Raw genomic sequence first — 18,167 nt, 5'->3', positions numbered from 1 at the left:
AAAGTGGCAGTCCTAACCACTGGACTAATGCATACACAAAAAGAGATAATAGAATCACCACGCCCTCCTTCCTCCTCCCCTAGCCATTTTGTGAATCCTTTCCTCGCTTTTGTCAAAATGCCCGAAAGTCTAAATAAAGGGGGTATGTTTGTGTATTCAAAATTGCCAGCCAACCAAAAACAAAAATCAATTTTCCCAGCTCTTGTAAGAAGTGCACCAATACTCAAAAGTGCTACACTAGTCACTATCCAGCTTACTCCAGAATAAGGCAGATTCCCACAGAAGAGGTCAATCCATTGAGGAGGAAAGGAGTACTTAATTTTTCTTCTTTTTACAATAATTTTTACTTTCCAGTTAAAAACATAAGGAGCTGTACAAACAATAAAGCCTTACAAGTTAAGCTTACAAGACCCCAGGGATGCAGGTGCATATAAGTATACCCCATTTTACAATAGGAAAAACAAACTAGATGTCCTGACTCCCACTGCTAGGTCTTAAAGATTAGACAGCATGTTCACACTTTAAAAAGTGAATAAGTGACCTAAATCCCTTTACCTTCAGTGAGATTTAGTCTCCTGAATGCCTAAGTAACTTTGAAAATGGGATATAGGCTTGTAAGTCACTTGTGCACCTTTTGAAATATTATCCAATGTATCTTCTCCTACATTTAAAGAGAAACTAAAGTAAGTCTGAGTTTACTGGTAAAAGAGAAGAGATTATTTTTTAAAAAGTTTATGTTGATGCTAAAAACCCAGATTTAGAAGCCTCTGGGCCATTTCATTAGTTATGCTGATGCGCAACAGCTGACACTCTGACCCATTGAGTTAAGGGAGAAAAGAAATGCTGTGAAGTTCAGTCCCTTTTTTCTCAGTTCAGTTTTAGGTCCCTCGCTGATTTTCATTCCCTTCACCATGCCATGATCCTGAAATCACACTCCCAGTGATATGCCCCATCATCCACTGCACCAGGGATACCAGTATTTTTATTGTAGGGTACGGGAAGTTTGATTGTGCAAATGAGTTTTCATATTGTATATTTATCCAATACTTAACAACTCACATTAAGTTATCCTTTTAACATTCTTGTTTAATAATTTACACCAGAATTCCTCAAACTGAGATTAGTGTAAAGGCTCTTTTGGGATGAGCCCAGTAAATTAAGGGGAAAAATAAGACAAACATTAGACACATTTATGGAGAACTCATACCAAGGAAAATTATCCAGAGCGAGGTGGAGTGGTCAGGCTCAGACTTGAGTATGGGGTTGTATGTGCTGCTCCAAGAAGAGCTCTGGGAAAAAGAACTGTGACCATATACAAAAGTTACTTCACACACTGTTTTTCTCAGAGTGAATGTGAACAAGCAGAGGAAAGTAATGCACACATTAAATTCAGACACATTGCACAGTATTGACATTTCTCTTTCTCTGCTTGCACTGCATTTTACACACTCTTTTTCCCATTAGAGAAGCACATGTAGATTATACATAAGCATGCATAGGAAGGATGTCACCATGATTTGCTTCAGGGTAGCAGCCGTGTTAGTCTGTATTCGCAAAAAGAAAAGGAGTACTTGTGGCACCTTAGAGACTAATAAATTTATTAGAGCATAAGCTTTCATGAGCTACAGCTCACTTCATCGGATGCATTTGGTGGAAAAAACAGAGGGGAGATTGATATACACACACAGAAAACATGAAACAATGGGTTTATCATACACGCTGTAGGAGAGTGATCATTTAAGATAAGCCATCACCAGCGGGGGGGGGGAGGAGGAAAACCTTTCATGGTGACAAGCAAGGTAGGCTATTTCCAGCGGTTAAAAAGAATATCTGAGAAACAGTGGGCGGTGGGGTGGGGGGGGGGAGAAATAACATGGGGAAATAGTTTTACTTTCTGTAATGACTCATCCATTCCCAGTCTCTATTCAAGCCTAAGTTAATTGTATCCAGTTTGCAAATTAATTCCAATTCAGCAGTCTCTTGTTGGAGTCTGGTTTTGAAGTTTTTTTGTTGAAGAATAGCCACTTTTAGGTCTGTAATCGAGTGACCGGAGAGAATGAAGTGTTCTCCAACTGGTTTTTGAATGTTATAATTCTTGACGTCTGATTTGTGTCCATTCATTCTTTTACGTAGAGACTGTCCAGTTTGACCAATGTACATGGCAGAGGGGCATTGCTGGCACATGATGGCATATATCACATTGGTAGATGCGCAGGTGAATGAGCCTCTGATAGTGTGGCTGATGTGTTTAGGCCCTATGATGGTGTCCCCTGAATAGATATGTGGACAGAGTTGGCAACAGGCTTTGTTGCAAGGATAGGTTCCTGGGTGAGTGGTTCTGTTGTGTGGTGTGTGGTTGCTGGTGAGTATTTGTTTCAGATTGGGGGGCTGTCTGTAAGCAAGGACTGGCCTGTCTCCCAAGATCTGTGAGAGTGATGGGTCGTCCTTCAGGATAGGTTGTAGATCCTTGATGATGCGTTGGAGAGGTTTTAGTTGGGGGCTGAAGGTGATGGCTAGTGGGGTTCTGTTATTTTCTTTGTTGGGCCTGTCCAGTAGTAGGTGACTTCTGGGTACTCTTCTGGCTCTGTCAATCTGTTTCTTCACTTCAGCAGGTGGGTATTGTAGTTGTAGGAATGCATGATAGAGATCTTGTAGGTGTTTGTCTCTTTCTGAGGGGTTGGAGCAAATGCGGTTATATCGTAGAGCTTGGCTGTAGACAATGGATCGTGTGGTATGATCTGGATGAATGCTAGAGGCATGTAGGTAGGAATAGCGGTCAGTAGGTTTCCGATATAGGGTGGTGTTTATGTGACCATCGCTTATTAGCACCGTACTGTCCAGGAAGTGGATCTCTTGTGTGGACTGGTCGAGGCTGAGGTTGATGGTGGGATGGAAATTGTTGAAATCCTGGTGGAATTCCTCAAGGGCTTCTTTTCCATGGGTCCAGATGACGAAGATGTCATCAGTGTAGTGCAAGTAGAGTAGGGGCATTAGGAGACGAGAGCTGAGGAAGCGTTGTTCTAAGTCAGCCATAAAAACGTTGGCATACTGTGGAGCCATGCGTGTACCCCTGGCAGTGTTGCTGATTCGAAGGTATACATTGTCCCCAAATGTGAAATAGTTATGGGTGAGGACAAAGTTACAAAGTTCAGACACCAGGTTAGCCGTGACATTATCGGGGATACTGTTCCTGATGGCTTGTAGTCCATCTTTGTGTGGAATGTTGGTGTAGAGGGCTTCTGCATCCATAGTGGCTAGGATGGTGTTTTTAGGAAGATCACCAATGGACTGTAGTTTCCTCAGGAAGTCAGTGGTGTCTCGAAGATAGCTGGGAGTGCTGGTAACGTAGGGCCTGAGGAAGGAGTCTACATAGCCAGACAATCCTGCTGTCAGGGTGCCAATGCCTGAGATGATGGGGGGTCCAGGATTTCCAGGTTTATGGATCTTGGGTAGCAGATAGAATACCCCAGGTCGGGGTTCTAGGGGTGTGTCTGTGTGGATTTGTTCTTGTGCTTTTTCAGGGAGTTTCTTGAGCAAATGCTGTAGTTTCTTTTGGTAACTCTCAGTGGGATCAGAGGGTAATGGCTTGTAGAAAGTGGTGTTAGAGAGCTTCCTAGTAGCCTCTTGTCCATACTCTGACCTATTCATGATGATGACAGCACCTCCTTTGTCAGCCTTTTTGATTATGATGTCAGAGTTGTTTCTGAGGCTGTGGATGGCATTGTGTTCTGCATGGCTGAGGTTATGGGGCAAGTGATGCTGCTTTTCCACAATTTCAGCTCGTGACGTCAGCAGAAGCACTCTATGTAGAAGTCCAGGCTGCTGTTTCGACCTTCAGGAGGAGTCCACCCAGAATCCTTCTTTTTGTAGTGTTGGTAGGAACGTCTCTGTGGGTTAATATGTTGGTCAGAGGTGTGTTGGAAATATTCCTTGAGTTGAAGATGTCAAAAATAGGATTCTAGGTCACCACAGAACTATATCATGTTCGTGGGGGTGGAGGGGCAAGAGGAGAGGCCCCGAGATAGGACAGATTCTTCTGCTGGGCTAAGAGTATAGTTGGATAGATTAACAATATTGCTGGGTGGGTTATGGGAACCACTGTTGTGGCCCCTTGTGGCATGTGGTAGTTTAGATAGCTTAGTGTCCTTTTTCTTTTGTAGAGAAGCAAAGTCTATCCTATCTCAGGGCCTCTCCTTTTGCCCCTCCATCCCACGAACATGATATAGTTCTGTGGTGACCTAGAATCCTATTTTCGATGTCTCAGACTCAAGGAATATTTCCAACACACCTCTGACCAACATATTAACTCACAGAGACCTTCCTACCAACACTACAAAAAGAAGGATTCTGGGTGGACTCCTCCTGAAGGTCGAAACAGCAGCCCGGACTTCTACATAGAATGCTTCTGCTGACGTGCACGAGCAGAAATTGTGGAAAAGCAGCATCACTTGCTCCATAACCTTAGCCATGCAGCAGAACACAATGCCATCCACAGCCTCAGAAACAACTCTGACATCATAATCAAAAAGGCTGACAAAGGAGGTGCTGTCGTCATCATGAATAGGTCGGAGTATGAACAAGAGGCTACTAGGCAGCTCTCTAAAACCACTTTCTAAAAGCCATTACCCTCTGATCCCACTGAGAGTTACCAAAAGAAACTACAGCATTTGCTCAAGAAACTCCCTGAAAAAGCACAAGAACAAATCCGCACAGACATACCCCTAGAACCCCGACCTGGGGTATTCTATCTGCTACCCAAGATCCATAAACCTGGAAATCCTGGACCCCCCATCATCTCAGGCATTGGCACCCTGACAGCAGGATTGTCTGGCTATGTAGACTCCTTCCTCAGGCCCTACGTTACCAGCACTCCCAGCTATCTTCGAGACACCACTGACTTCCTGAGGAAACTACAGTCCATTGGTGATCTTCCTAAAAACACCATCCTAGCCACTATGGATGTAGAAGCCCTCTACATCAACATTCCACACAAAGATGGACTACAAGCCATCAGGAACAGTATCCCCGATAATGTCACGGCTAACCTGGTGGTTGAACTTTGTGACTTTGTCCTCACTCATAACTATTTCACATTTGGGGACAATGTATACCTTCAAATCAGTGGCACTGCATGGGTACCCGCATGGCCCCACAGTATGCCAACATTTTTATGGCTGACTTAGAACAATGCTTCCTCAGCTCTCGTCTCCTAATGCCCCTTCTCTACTTGCGCTACACTGATGACATCTTCATCATCTGGACCCATGGAAAAGAAGCCCTTGAGGAATTCCCCCAGGATTTCAACAATTTCCATCCCACCATCAACCTCAACCTGGACCAGTCCACAGAAGAGATCCACTTCCTGGACACTACGGTGCAAATACATGATGGTCACATAAACACCACCCTATATCGGAAACCTACTGACCGCTATTCCTACATACATGCCTCTAGCTTTCATCCAGATCATACCACACGATCCATTGTCTACAGCCAAGCTCTACGATATAACCACATTTACTCCAACCCCTCAGACAGAGACAAACACCTACAAGATCTCTATCATGCATTCCTACAACTACAATACCCACCTGCTGAAGTGAAGAAACAGATTGACAGAGCCAGAAGAGTACCCAGAAGTCACCTACTACTGGACAGGCCCAACAAAGAAAATAACAGAACCCCACTAGCCATCACCTTCAGCCCCCAACTAAAACCTTTCCAACGCATCATGAAGGATCTACAACCTATCCTGAAGGATGACCCATCACTCTCACAGATCTTGGGAGACAGGCCAGTCCTTGCTTACAGACAGCCCTCCAATCTGAAACAAATACTCACCAGCAACCATACACCACACAACAGAACCACTAACCCAGGAACCTATCCTTGCAACTAAGCCCGTTGCCAACTCTGTCCACATATCTATTCAGGGGACATCATCATAGGGCCTAATCATATCAGTCATACTATCAGAGGCTCATTCACCTGCGCATCTACCAATGTGATATATGCCATCATGTGCTAGCAATGCCCCTCTGCCATGTACATTGGTCAAAGTGGACAGTCTCTACGTAAAAGAATGAATGGACACAAATCAGACGTCAAGAATTATAACATTCAAAAACCAGTTGGAGAACACTTCAATCTCTCTGGTCACTCAATTACAGACCTAAGAGTGGCTATCCTTCAACAAAAAAGCTTCAAAAACAGACTCCAACGAGAGACTGCTGAATTGGAATTAATTTGCAAACTGGATACAATTAACTTAGGCTTGAATAGAGACTGGGAATGGATGAGTCATTACACAAAGTAAAACTATTTCCCCATGGTATTTCTCCCCCCCACCCCTCCCCCCACTGTTCCTCAGATATTCTTTTTAACTGCTGGAAATAGCCTACCTTGCTTGTCACCATGAAAGGTTTTCCTCCTTCCCCCCCCTGCTGCTGGTGATGGCTTATCTTAAGTGATCACTCTCCTTACAGTGTGTATGATAAACCCTTTGTTTCATCAATCTCCCCTCTGTTTTTTCCACCAAATGCATCTGATGAAGTGAGCTGTAGCTCATGAAAGCTTATGCTCTAATAAATTTGTTAGTCTGTAAGGTGCCACAAGTACTCCTTTTCTTTTTACCATGATTTGTGGTGTCTGTTTATAAGTACAATATCCAGTGTCTGTATTCCAAAGAAGTAAGATGTTATTTTTCCTGCTTTAAAAAGGGGTAATGTAATGCTGCCAGGACACAATCTTCCTTGTCACATACCAGCTGATTTTGATCTCTTCAGACAGGTTGAAAGCTATTTCACAAAGAAGTGTTCTTAATTCACATTATTTTTTCTGTTAAAGCTGGGTATCGTGTTCAAAAAGGAGGTACAGATAACTGATAGATAGCAAGGCCTGACTTAAGTCATTATCAACACAATTTTTAAGTGATCTTAAATGGACACGAGAAATGAACAGCTATGAAATTCTAGTGTGTGGAGGGCAGGATAGCACTCATATGGTCTATCTCGGACTGGCCTATTAATTATGCACGGGTCTCTGTTGTATGAGTGCACTCAGGCATATAATAAGTTTAAATTCAAGGAGCTGGAACATCCTGATTCAGGTAATGTTTGTGCAAGTTGTTTTTTCTGCTGCAGCTCAATGAGGGTTGTTTTTTTTTTACTTTGAGAGAACAAAGAGTTTCTAGTGTGAATGAGCCCACACTACAAGTATTTGTTCTGCTATCCAAATGCTTTTCCACAATTCTATTTAATCACACAAGAAAAGTCATGGTTGATCCACATGAAGGGGTGGCTTCAATTTTGATATAAATTATATGCATGTACAAACATACAGATCAAGCACTGCAGCAGCCCTGAGATAGCAAGTAAAGACTAATTAAGGTGGAGATGGTTGAGACTGGGGACATTTCATTCAAAAGCAGAGGGGACTCTGGGTCAAACAGTGACAGAGAAATTGGGGACTGAAATGAGGGTCAGCCAAATGTAAATGATTTCTCTCTATATAAAATTAAACACCTGTTTAGTCTTGTAGGTTGTTGGATTTAGCCCATCATAGTGCAATGTGATGTACATGGGCAGATGCCGGAACTCTCAGAGCCCACTGACTTCAGTGTAGCTCTCTGCAAGCAAAGGAATCTGATTACTTGCATCACATTTCCGGATCGGGACCCTTATTAGATGTACTCCTTTGTGGATAGTCACAAGGATGGGAACCAAACTGACAAACAATTGGAAGGAAATACAGTTATGAGTGGGAGCCACAAAGGAATTTAGTTGTCACAACAGTGAGCATCTCGGTGCCTAATTTTTAGGTGCCTAGAAAGATCACAGGAACAGCACTGTGATTCACAACGCATAGGTGCCACATACAAAAAACAGGGAGAGAAAGGCACTTAGGAATACAATCCACAAAAGTAAGGACACCAAATGCGGAGCTGCCTAAGCTAGGCAATGGGAGATGGGCTGTGGACTCAACCCTGCCCCATCTCTTAGAGATGGGCACCTAAGTCAAGACTGCAGGGAGGCACCTAACCCTGCTTGTAATCCACATACAGGAAGCCACCGCATGTAATCAGGCAGTTTAGGCACCTAACCCACTTCTTCCAAGAATGAGTTAGGCACCTGCCTCCTGCTACACACAACAGCCAGTGGATGTGGTGGTGGTTAGACTGGGCCCAAGGTCTCCCACCTCCAAGTGAGTGCCCAATCACTGAGTCATTTCCTCCCTACCCCAGTGATAGATAAATCTCCCCCACTATGGATAAACACTTCCATATATTGGGCCAGAGATAGGAAGGGAGTGTGAGGATAACTCTGTAGTGTAGTCATTAGCGAATCCACTGGGGAAACCCATTGTCCAATCTCCTACTCTAATCACTTTAATTATTTAGCCATAGTGGAATTGTTTCAATATGAGAGATTGAGGGAGCTCACAACAGACTATTCCATAGGTCAGTGGTTAGAACAGTCACCTGAGGGGGGGAGAGATTCCTGTTGAAATCCTTTTCCCCCCTGGAGGCAGAGAGGAGGAAACTGAACCTGGATCTTCCACTGATGTGAGTGCTGTAACCACTAGCCTAACATTTATAAGGGACACACCACCTCCTCCAGCAGCTGGATATTGAATGGGACCCAATCTGGGTACGAATGCAATTTAGGCAGACAAACACCTGTCTTCCTCCTGTTTTTGAATCACTCTGGGACTTACACATGAGATCATGCTTGGGCACCTAGAGTGAGGCAGCCACATGCATGCCCCAAGGTATAAAATTTAGGCCTACAGCACTAAGTAGCTTTTGGAATGAAATTGCTTTTTGAATTGCATCCTATGTTTCTATCTCAACAGATCCAAGTCTATACGAATCTAACCTGAGTTTGTTTAAATTTAGAGAAACCATGCTTCTCCAAATAATTGTGCTGCCTGAACCTCATCAAGCCACTTCGGCATCAATTAACCTCTTTCATCTAATGAGAGCGCCAAAGGGACAATTTAGCTGATATGATCACAGAACCAAGGTAGCCTTTCCCCAGAATATTTTATCTGGTAAAGTTAGAGGAAAATGTTTGCTTGAGATACCTCCAGCACAAACAGCCATTCCAGGAATTACAGCTCCGAAGTCTTCTACCATTTGATTAGTAAAAAAAAAAAAACAAAAAAACCCACTACTGTGTGTTGATGGAGCATGAAGAACTATTGCACTATAAGCATCCAAAGAGAAAGAAACAAAAGATGGGACACAGAGAATCTAATAAGCCTGCTGAAGTAAAATACCATCAGTATGGAAAAGTTCACTGCTTCAAGATGGTCATTTTGATTTTGTAGGGAAAGAATGAGAATGAAGCACTTCAATGACAGCACCAATAACTGAATCAGAGAAAGCACATTATGCAGAACTGGTCAAACTCATCAAAATTTTTATAATTAACATGATTTTGTAAGTGGGAAATCTGGGTTTTTTTATGACATTTTACCTTTTTGTCCAGTTATAGGGCTGACTGAAATATTTTACATTTCAAAAATAAAAGGATATTTTAAAAGAATTCATGACATTTTTTCCTCTCTCCCCTCCCCTTCTTTTTTGTCCCCCCGCCCCAACTATCTCTAGTTGTAAAAGGGGAAAGGAAGTAAAATTTCAACACTACAAAACAGCACTTTAAAGTGCCTTTAGGGTTTAAATGGATTACCTGGGTGAGAAAGGATAATGTAAGTCTAGCACTTTCAATGCTCTCCCTTTACAGTCTAACCCACCCCATCCAAAATAATATAAAATACTGGGTCCAAGAAATTAAGGGCTAATCCTCTTGCCAGTACGCAGCCCAAATTCAAAGGAGTAACTAGTTTAGATAACCAGAGTATGTGCCTATATTCCTAATCTAATTTACTCATAATAATAAGCACAGGTAGATGAAAGGGATAGTAGATGGCAAAAGTAATATGTGACTTAACCGTCAGATGTAACAATTCGTTCAGAACTCCAATAAGACAGTTCTGTGTCCAGGTTCTGCTCCGCACTTCTCTAAAGACACTGCTCTGTGACTTAACTCCTCCCAGAACACATACAAACCCTTTGTTAAGGTGCTATGCCTTGGCTGCCACTCGTTAGTAATCTCACATGGTCTTGCCTATTTTACAAAGCAAAAGGTAACCTACTGCATTTGAAATCAGAAAACATTTCCCCACACATAAGGGGCCAGGAGCTGCACTGATTTATACCAGCTGAGGATCATGTCCAACAGCTCAAATGCCTTCTTGCAAATGGCTAAACAAAAGGACAATCAAAGTTATAGACTCAACAACTGACCCACCATAAAAATAGTTATCATCTAAGTCATTGATTTAATGGACCATGGTTTCTCCTTTGGAGGGTTTATTTTGATAGTTAACTCCATCAATTCTGAGCAACCGCACACACACACACACACAAAACCTTAATTTTTTTTACAAAAAGAAAAGGAGTACTTGTGGCATCTTAGAAACTAACAAATTTATTTGAGCATAAGCTTTCGTGAGCTACAGCTCACTACATCGGATGCATTCAGTGGAAAATACAGTGGGGAGATTTATATACACACACAGAGAACATGAAACAATGGGTGTTACCATACACACTGTAAGGAGAGTGATCACTTAAGATGAGCTATTACCAGCAGGAGAGCGGGGGCGGGGGGAGGAAGAAAATCTTTTGTAGTGATAATCAAGGTGGGCCATTTCCAGCAGTTGGCAAGAACGTCTGAGGAACAGTGGAAGATGTGTGTGTGTGAGGGGGGGGAAGTAACATGGGGAAAATAGTTTTACTTTGTGTACAGACCCATCCACTCCCAGTCTCTATTCAACCCTAAGTTAATTCTATCCAGTTTGCAAATTAATTCCAATTCAGCAGTCTCTCATTGGAGTCTGTTTTTGAAGTTTTTTTTTGTTGAAGAACAGCCACTCTTAGGTCTGTAATCGAGTGACCAGAGAGATTGAAGTGTTTTTCCAAGAAGGATGTGGAAAAATTGGAAAGAGTCCAGCAAAGGGCAACAAAAATGATTAGGGGGCTGGAGCACATGACTAATGAGGAGAGGCTGAGGGGACTGGGATTATTTATTCTGCAGAAGAGAAGAATGAGGGGGGATTGGGTAGCTGCTTTCAACTACTTGAAAGGGGATTCCAAAGATCATGGATTTAGGCTGTTCTCAGTGGTAGCAGATGACAGAACAAGGACTAATGGTCTCATGTTGCAGTGTGGGAGGTTTAGCTTAGATATTAGGAAAATCCTTTTCACTAGGAAGGTGGTGAAGCACTGGAATGGGTTACCTAGGGAGATGGTGGAATCTCCTTCCTGGGAGGTTTTTAAGGTCAGACTTGACAAAGCCCTGGCTGGGATGATTTAGTTGGGGATTGGTCCTGCTTTGAGCAGGGGGTTGGACTAGATGACCTCCTAAGGTCCCTTCCAACCCTGATATTCTATGATTCTATCATAGGAAGTTCATCCCACAGGATCCCAGAAGCATTGCTGTTGGTTGGGTTCGGGGAGAAGAGGGCGGTATAGAAAGCCCCAGCCATTTCCTGCATGTGCACCAGATTTGTAATAGGGGTGCCATCTTCCTCCAGGAGATGGATGATGTGCTTTTTTGGCACTCGTCTTTTTCTCCAGAGCATATAAGAAATAAGAGCTGTAATCCATCTCCCAAAGGAGCTACATACAGAATTAAACAAAAGTGCCCTCGTCCCAATGGTAGTCAAGGGATTGTAGCTTGTCCCATTTCCCTTGAAACCTTTAGAGAGGGATGGATTCTCCTGATGAGCTGCTGGCACCTCTCTAGCTCCAAAATCTCCCACTCCAACTGCTTCATAGCACATTCCTTCTTCAATTGGCCCCCTGGGTTGCAGCAGAAGAACTGGTACTTACTTTCCCCACATCCCACTGCCTCTGCGCTGAGGGAAAAGTGTGCCTCCGCTGCCTCCAGGCCATACAGAACTCCCAAAAAGATGTCACAAAGCCCTCATCCATTAGCAGGCTGTTATTAAAATGCCAGTAGGCTGGCCCCAGCCAGTAAGGCATCAATGAGACCATTACAGCCACGAGGTAGTGGTCCAAGAATCAGTGGTATAGCTAGGAAGTGGAAACTTGGGTGGGCCCCATCTTTCTGGTGGATGGACAATGACAGACTGTGCTAGCTCAACTTCTCCTCCGATGCCACACCCTCTTCCTAGGTCTGGTGCCCTCGAACTAGGCACGTGCATGGGTAGCTCAGAAAATGGCAAGGCAGAGCTTCTGGAGCATAGCTTTCTGAAGAGCAGGCGCATAGCTCTATCCTGGATTTCAGGTGCCCAAGTAACACTCTACACTACACCCCGGCTCAGATTTGGGTGGGCCTGGATGCTAAGTGGGTGAGCTACAGCCTACCCAAGGCCATGCCCCTGCTGAGAATGGGACTGGTCTGATTCTGGAAGAGTAGGCCCGCAAGATGTTAAATCTGGAAATACAAATGCAGTCCAGCCAGGATTGACAACCATGGGCAGCGGATGAACCGCCATCTCAGGGACACTATTTCTAAATTTGTAAGTCCTAAAAAATGCCACCATAGATAAGGAAATCTCAGATTTTATGTCCCATTTGGTAATATGTTGAAAATCCGTTGTGTTAGGAAAATTGACAGTATTTGTTTTTATAAATATTTGATCCAAATCCAAAGCCCCTCTCCCCTGCCTGAATTGATTTGGCACTACAGACAATAGAGCACTGCCAGGACCCCACTGTCTATTCCCCCAAGTGCTTAATTAGTTTTTAGATAGTTATTTGTTTTGTTTTTCCCTCTAGACTAAATGTAGCATTTATACCACACTGCTTAATCTGTTAGTCTATTTTATGAAAAATTGCCATGCTTCCCAAATCTGTATTACATTAGGTGAAAATCAGGTACTTCACAATTTGAAATGCTTTGGGGTCCTTTTAGATTCCTCAGTGTTGTCAGATGGCCAAATAGGCATGATGATGCCAACCATACACTTCCATCTGTAACTGGCCAGAAGTTTGCGCCTCTGCCTGTCAGGCACAGACCTGGCCAAACTGGTCTTTAAGATTGGTTATTAGAACTCATTATATATATCACACACACACACACACAGAACCCCAACTGAAACTAATGCAACAGCAGGTCTAGTCAGCACAGGTCACCATGAATACACTACCGCTGGGCTCTATTTTTCTGCACTGTCTTGTCATTATATACCCAGGCCAGTTCCCTTTCCTGATATTCTCTTAACTGTCTGTGGGATTGGCCATAGCTACCTGAGATATTTCCTTTCCCTGAGTATGGTCTTTCATGACTGTTATCTTCCACTGGAACGATGAACCTCTCAGCTTTATGTGGGGAGGTTCATAAGCTCATGATATAGAATTTTCACAGGAGCTGGATGAAGACTGGAACTCACTCCCAGATATAAAAATGACCACTGAATTAACCATCTTGCGAACTAACTGCAAAACTTCATCTCTGCTTACACTCGTTAACTTCTGCACACAGCCACTCAACACACCATCATGAGTGGTGTGTGTCTTTGTGCATGTTTGTGTGCATATGCAGCTACTCTGGGCCTGCTACTACATGTCGCATGTCTGGACTTCTATTACATTTTGTTCGGACTGTTGCTGACCTAAGCAGTTCATGATCTTTACGTGTTTTGATTGACAACCTACCTGCATGTCTTGTTTCTTTTGTGTGTGTGTGTTTTAGGATTGCTGTTCTAGTGTGCATCAGAGCATCTCTCTCTCTCACACACACAAATCAATCACACTATAGGCCAGGAAGGAGAAAGACAAGGCGAGTGTTATTTCTATTTTTAAATACTTGGAAAGCATTCAGATATTAAAGTAATGGGGTCCAGATCATTACTGTAATAGATAGTAGAATATCTGAGTACACAAAAAAAGATATATTTAGTTTTGAATTGCATTTTAGGACTTATATGTATGATACCAAAAGTGATCTTTTTTTATCCCCTATAGTCTGGGAAAAGGCCTCTATCACCAGGTGGCTGGCCCCACTAACTGAAGTAGGTCTAGGGTGACCAGATAGCATATGTGAAAAATCGGGACGGGGGTGGGGAAGTAATAGGAGCCTATATAAGAGAAAAACCGAAAAATCAGGACTGTCCCTATAAAATCGGGACATCTGGTCACCCTAAGTAGGTCCAGAACCTGTATGCCAGAGCAGGTGCTCCCATTTGGCCAGTTAAGAGGATAGGGCAGCATGTGGGCCCTTAAGAAAAGGGTGACCTAATGAGTCAAAGCAGTCTGGTTCAGTCAGGAAGGGAAGATGAGAGCTGTTAGGGGACCATAGACAGTCCTTGAAGGAAGCTGATGTGTAGGTGTTTTGGGGGGGCGAACAGGCTGATGGGGAGGCCAAAAGGAAGGTATGCAGTAAGAGGGGGTTTGCTTAAGCCAGAGGGCTGAAGGTAGAAGAAGTAGTGGTGGAACCTTCTGACAGCGCTATGACAGAAGAGCTTGACCCAGAGAAACTGTGAAATGGCCGGGGGAAGAAAGGATGCTCTGCTAGAAAGGAGGCTCCAAGCAGAGAGATTGTGGGAGGTTCCTCCTGGGAAGAATGGGGTTTCACTTCAGTGGGAAGACTTGGTTCCAGAGCTTTGATCCTGGAGCAAGGATAGAAGAGGGCTGGGGCTGTGGCTGCACTGGAGAGCATGGTAAAGGATGCCAGGACTGTATGTTGCATGTACTGTTTGAACTCTCCTGGGGAATTCTGGACTATGGTTGTGGCATTATTGTTATGATTTATATGCATGGGACTTTCATAGTAAATGAACCCTACAAGGGCTATACTTGGGCTAGTGCTTGGACTATTTCTGGGGACTCAGAGGGAGGGAAACTGAGGCAGGTGCACTTTTCATACTATAGCCAGCTGAAGAAGAGTGCTCCAAGGGAGTCTGCTGCATGACAGTCCCCTGTAATTAGAGGTAGTGCTTGGCCTTGCTTTTATATGTTTTTCAGCATGCAAGATGAATGTTTTATATAGGGTTATATTTTTTTCTCTTGAGGCTGGTGCTTGTGCTCTCTGTCTGCTCAAAAGCAAACTAAGAAGGTTCCTGGTACAGTCTTAAATAGCATTATGCTAACTACCTGGAAATAACCAGCTTTTTATGTTTTTTAAATTATAAAAATAATCTTAAAGAATCTTTCTAGGTTAAATTACCTGATGAAATGCTAGCATTCACTTTAGAGGCGGCCTCTGACCAGGGCGCTAAGGGCAGTCTATGAAAGACAGTTAGACCTCTGTGTCCTCTGAGGGGTCAGTTCTATCTCTCTAGTGGTGAAAATTGTGCTTGCTTCACCCTTTTATAGTGAGAGGGGAAAGCAAAAGATAGAAAGAAAGTACAATTATAAAATCCTGCATCTACAAACCTATGAGAATTAATGTATGATTTGATTTCATCCTGATAGACTGCCAGTGTCTGTACTGATGTTAAGGCAGGGACAGACCAGAACAATCTTTATGACTGATAATAACTTATGCTAAAACAAAAGGGTGACCATAATGTCTACTACATTTTCCTATATGTATTACAAATTAGGCACTCTAGTTAAATATACCTTTCTTTGTTTTAAGGTTTAGTAAGTAAGAGACAGGATCTTGTGTGTCTATGTTAAGGAGATTAGAAAAGGAGTACTTGTGGCACCTTAGAGACTAACAAATTTATTAGAGCATAAGCTTTCGTGAGCTACAGCTCACTTCATCCGATGCATTTGGTGGAAAAAACAGAGGAGAGATTTATATACACACACAGAGAACATGAAACAATGGGTTTATCATACACACTGTAAGGAGAGTGATCACTTAAGATAAGCCATCACCAGCAGCAGGGGGGGGAAAGGAGGAAAACCTTTCATGGTGACAAGCAAGGTAGGCTAATTCCAGCAGTTAACAAGAATATCAGAGGAACAGTGGGGGGTGGGGGGGGAGGGAGAAATACCATGGGGAAATAGTTTTACTTTGTGTAATGACTCATCCATTCCCAGTCTCTATTCAAGCCTAAGTTAATTGTATCCAGTTTGCAAATTAATTCCAATTCAGCAGTCTCTCGTTGGAGTCTGTTTTTGAAGCTTTTTTGTTGAAGGATAGCCACCCTCAGGTCTGTAATCGAGTGACCGGAGAGATTGAAGTGTTCTCCAACTGGTTTTTGAATGTTATAATTCTTGACGTCTGATTTGTGTCCATTCATTCTTTTACGTAGAGACTGTCCAGTTTGGCCAATGTACATGGCAGAGGGGCATTGCTGGCACATGATGGCATATATCACATTGGTAGATGCGCAGGTGAATGAGCCTCTGATAGTGTGGCTGATGTGATTAGGCCCTATGATGGTATCCCCTGAATAGATATGTGGACAGAGTTGGCAACGGGCTTTATTGCAAGGATAGGTTCCTGGGTTAGTGGTTCTTTGTGTGGTGTGTGGTTGCTGGTGAGTATTTGCTTCAGATTGGGGGGCTGTCTGTAAACAAGGACTGGCCTGTCTCCCAAGATCTGTCAGAGTGATGGGTCGTCCTTCAGGATAGGTTGTAGATCCTTAATGATGCGTTGGAGAGGTTTTAGTTGGGGGCTGAAGGTGATGGCTAGTGGTGTTCTGTTATTTTCTTTGTTGGGCCTGTCCTGTAGTAGGTGACTTCTGGGTACTCTTCTGGCTCTTCTGGCTTTGTAATAACAGAATGCCACTAGCCATCACCTTCAGCCCCCAACTAAATGGAATGGATGAGTCATTACACAAAGTAAAACTATTTCCCCATGGTATTTCTCCCCCCCACCCCACCCCCCACTGTTCCTCTGATATTCTTGTTAACTGCTGGAATTAGCCTACCTTGTTTGTCACCATGAAAGGTTTTCCTCCTTCCCCCCCCCCTGCTGCTGGTGATGGCTTATCTTAAGTGATCACTCTCCTTACAGTGTGTATGATAAACCCATTGTTTCATGTTCTCTGTGTGTGTATATAAATCTCTCCTCTGTTTTTTCCACCAAATGCATCCGATGAAGTGAGCTGTAGCTCACGAAAGCTTATGCTCTAATAAATTTGTTAGTCTCTAAGGTGCCACAAGTACTCCTTTTCTTTTTGCGAATACAGACTAACACGGCTGCTACTCTGAAAGGAGATTAGAGGAAGGCTTAATTTACAATCTCTTTTGCTCAATATAAACTGACACTATTTGTATTCTCAAAGGTCTCTGTAAAAGACTGTTTATATGAATGAGGAATGCATGCACCAGGAAAAGATAAAGTGTGAAAGCCATTGTTATAGCCAGATGGTCAAGGAAGGAGTGAAGAGACTTAACAACAGAAAATCATCAACTGCATTCATAATGAAGGGCAGATTGATGACCCTGAGGTGAAGGCTGGCTCCCCTAAATATAGGATCATTGATTAAATCGGAACCAGGACAGGATGACCGTCTCAGAGGTGTAGGGGAATGTTTACATCAAAAGATACATCAATTAAGAAGTAACCGGTCACAAACTGACACAGCAAAATCCATAGACTTCAACAGAGGGGAAAAAAAAAACCTATAAGAACAGGGTGCTTGGCCTTGGGACTTTGGGTTCATCTTGCCACACTCCAGTAGCATCAGATTGTGACAGACAGAGCCCTGCTCCCCTCTGCGACCAATCTGGCCGGCCACTAGATTGATCCAGACTCTGGACTGGTAACTATAAACATCAACTGGCAGAAGTGTGTGACAGAGATTGAAAAGCATATGCTAACTGTTGTATTCTCAATAAATGTGGCGTGCTGCCTTCTCCCCTATAAAGATCCCATGTACTTCTTATAAGTATAACAGGTTCACCTCTCTCCCACGTGAGGGCCTTCTGGTGTCTCACCCTGAGATGGAATGAAAAAGGCGTTTTCTTCATCTGGAACAATCTCATGAGATTGACAGTCCTGCAAGGTGTTCACCTCTTGATATCCTAGTGGAGTTGAGATTACTCAGCACCTTGCTGGATTAGGCTCTTAAATGTGCCTATATCATTCTATGGCTGGAAAACTTTAAGGGATGTTCAAGTGATTTGTAAGTTTTGCATTCCTATATATTTCACAGATAAACCACTACCCCTAAAGAACAGTGCCTGACATCCTAAATGCTCTCCAGCCAGGAACATCCCTATTATCACATAA

General features: G+C 43.2%; 1 long non-coding RNA gene across 1 annotated transcript; it reads left to right on the top strand.

Moving 5' to 3' along the window:
* The first annotated feature begins 575 nt into the window (after positions 1–575).
* LOC122459929 lies at positions 576–17,825 on the top strand. The gene is made up of 4 exons (XR_006280916.1): positions 576–587; positions 6,486–6,488; positions 14,407–14,413; positions 17,737–17,825. It is a non-coding gene; the product is annotated as an uncharacterized LOC122459929 (long non-coding RNA).
* The last annotated feature ends 342 nt before the right edge of the window (positions 17,826–18,167 follow it).

Source organism: Dermochelys coriacea, chromosome 4, assembly GCF_009764565.3.
Source record: "Dermochelys coriacea isolate rDerCor1 chromosome 4, rDerCor1.pri.v4, whole genome shotgun sequence".
NCBI classification, from domain to species: Eukaryota; Metazoa; Chordata; order Testudines; family Dermochelyidae; genus Dermochelys; species Dermochelys coriacea.
Note: the sequence above shows the minus strand (reverse complement) of the source record. Positions and strands in the feature narration are given on the sequence as shown.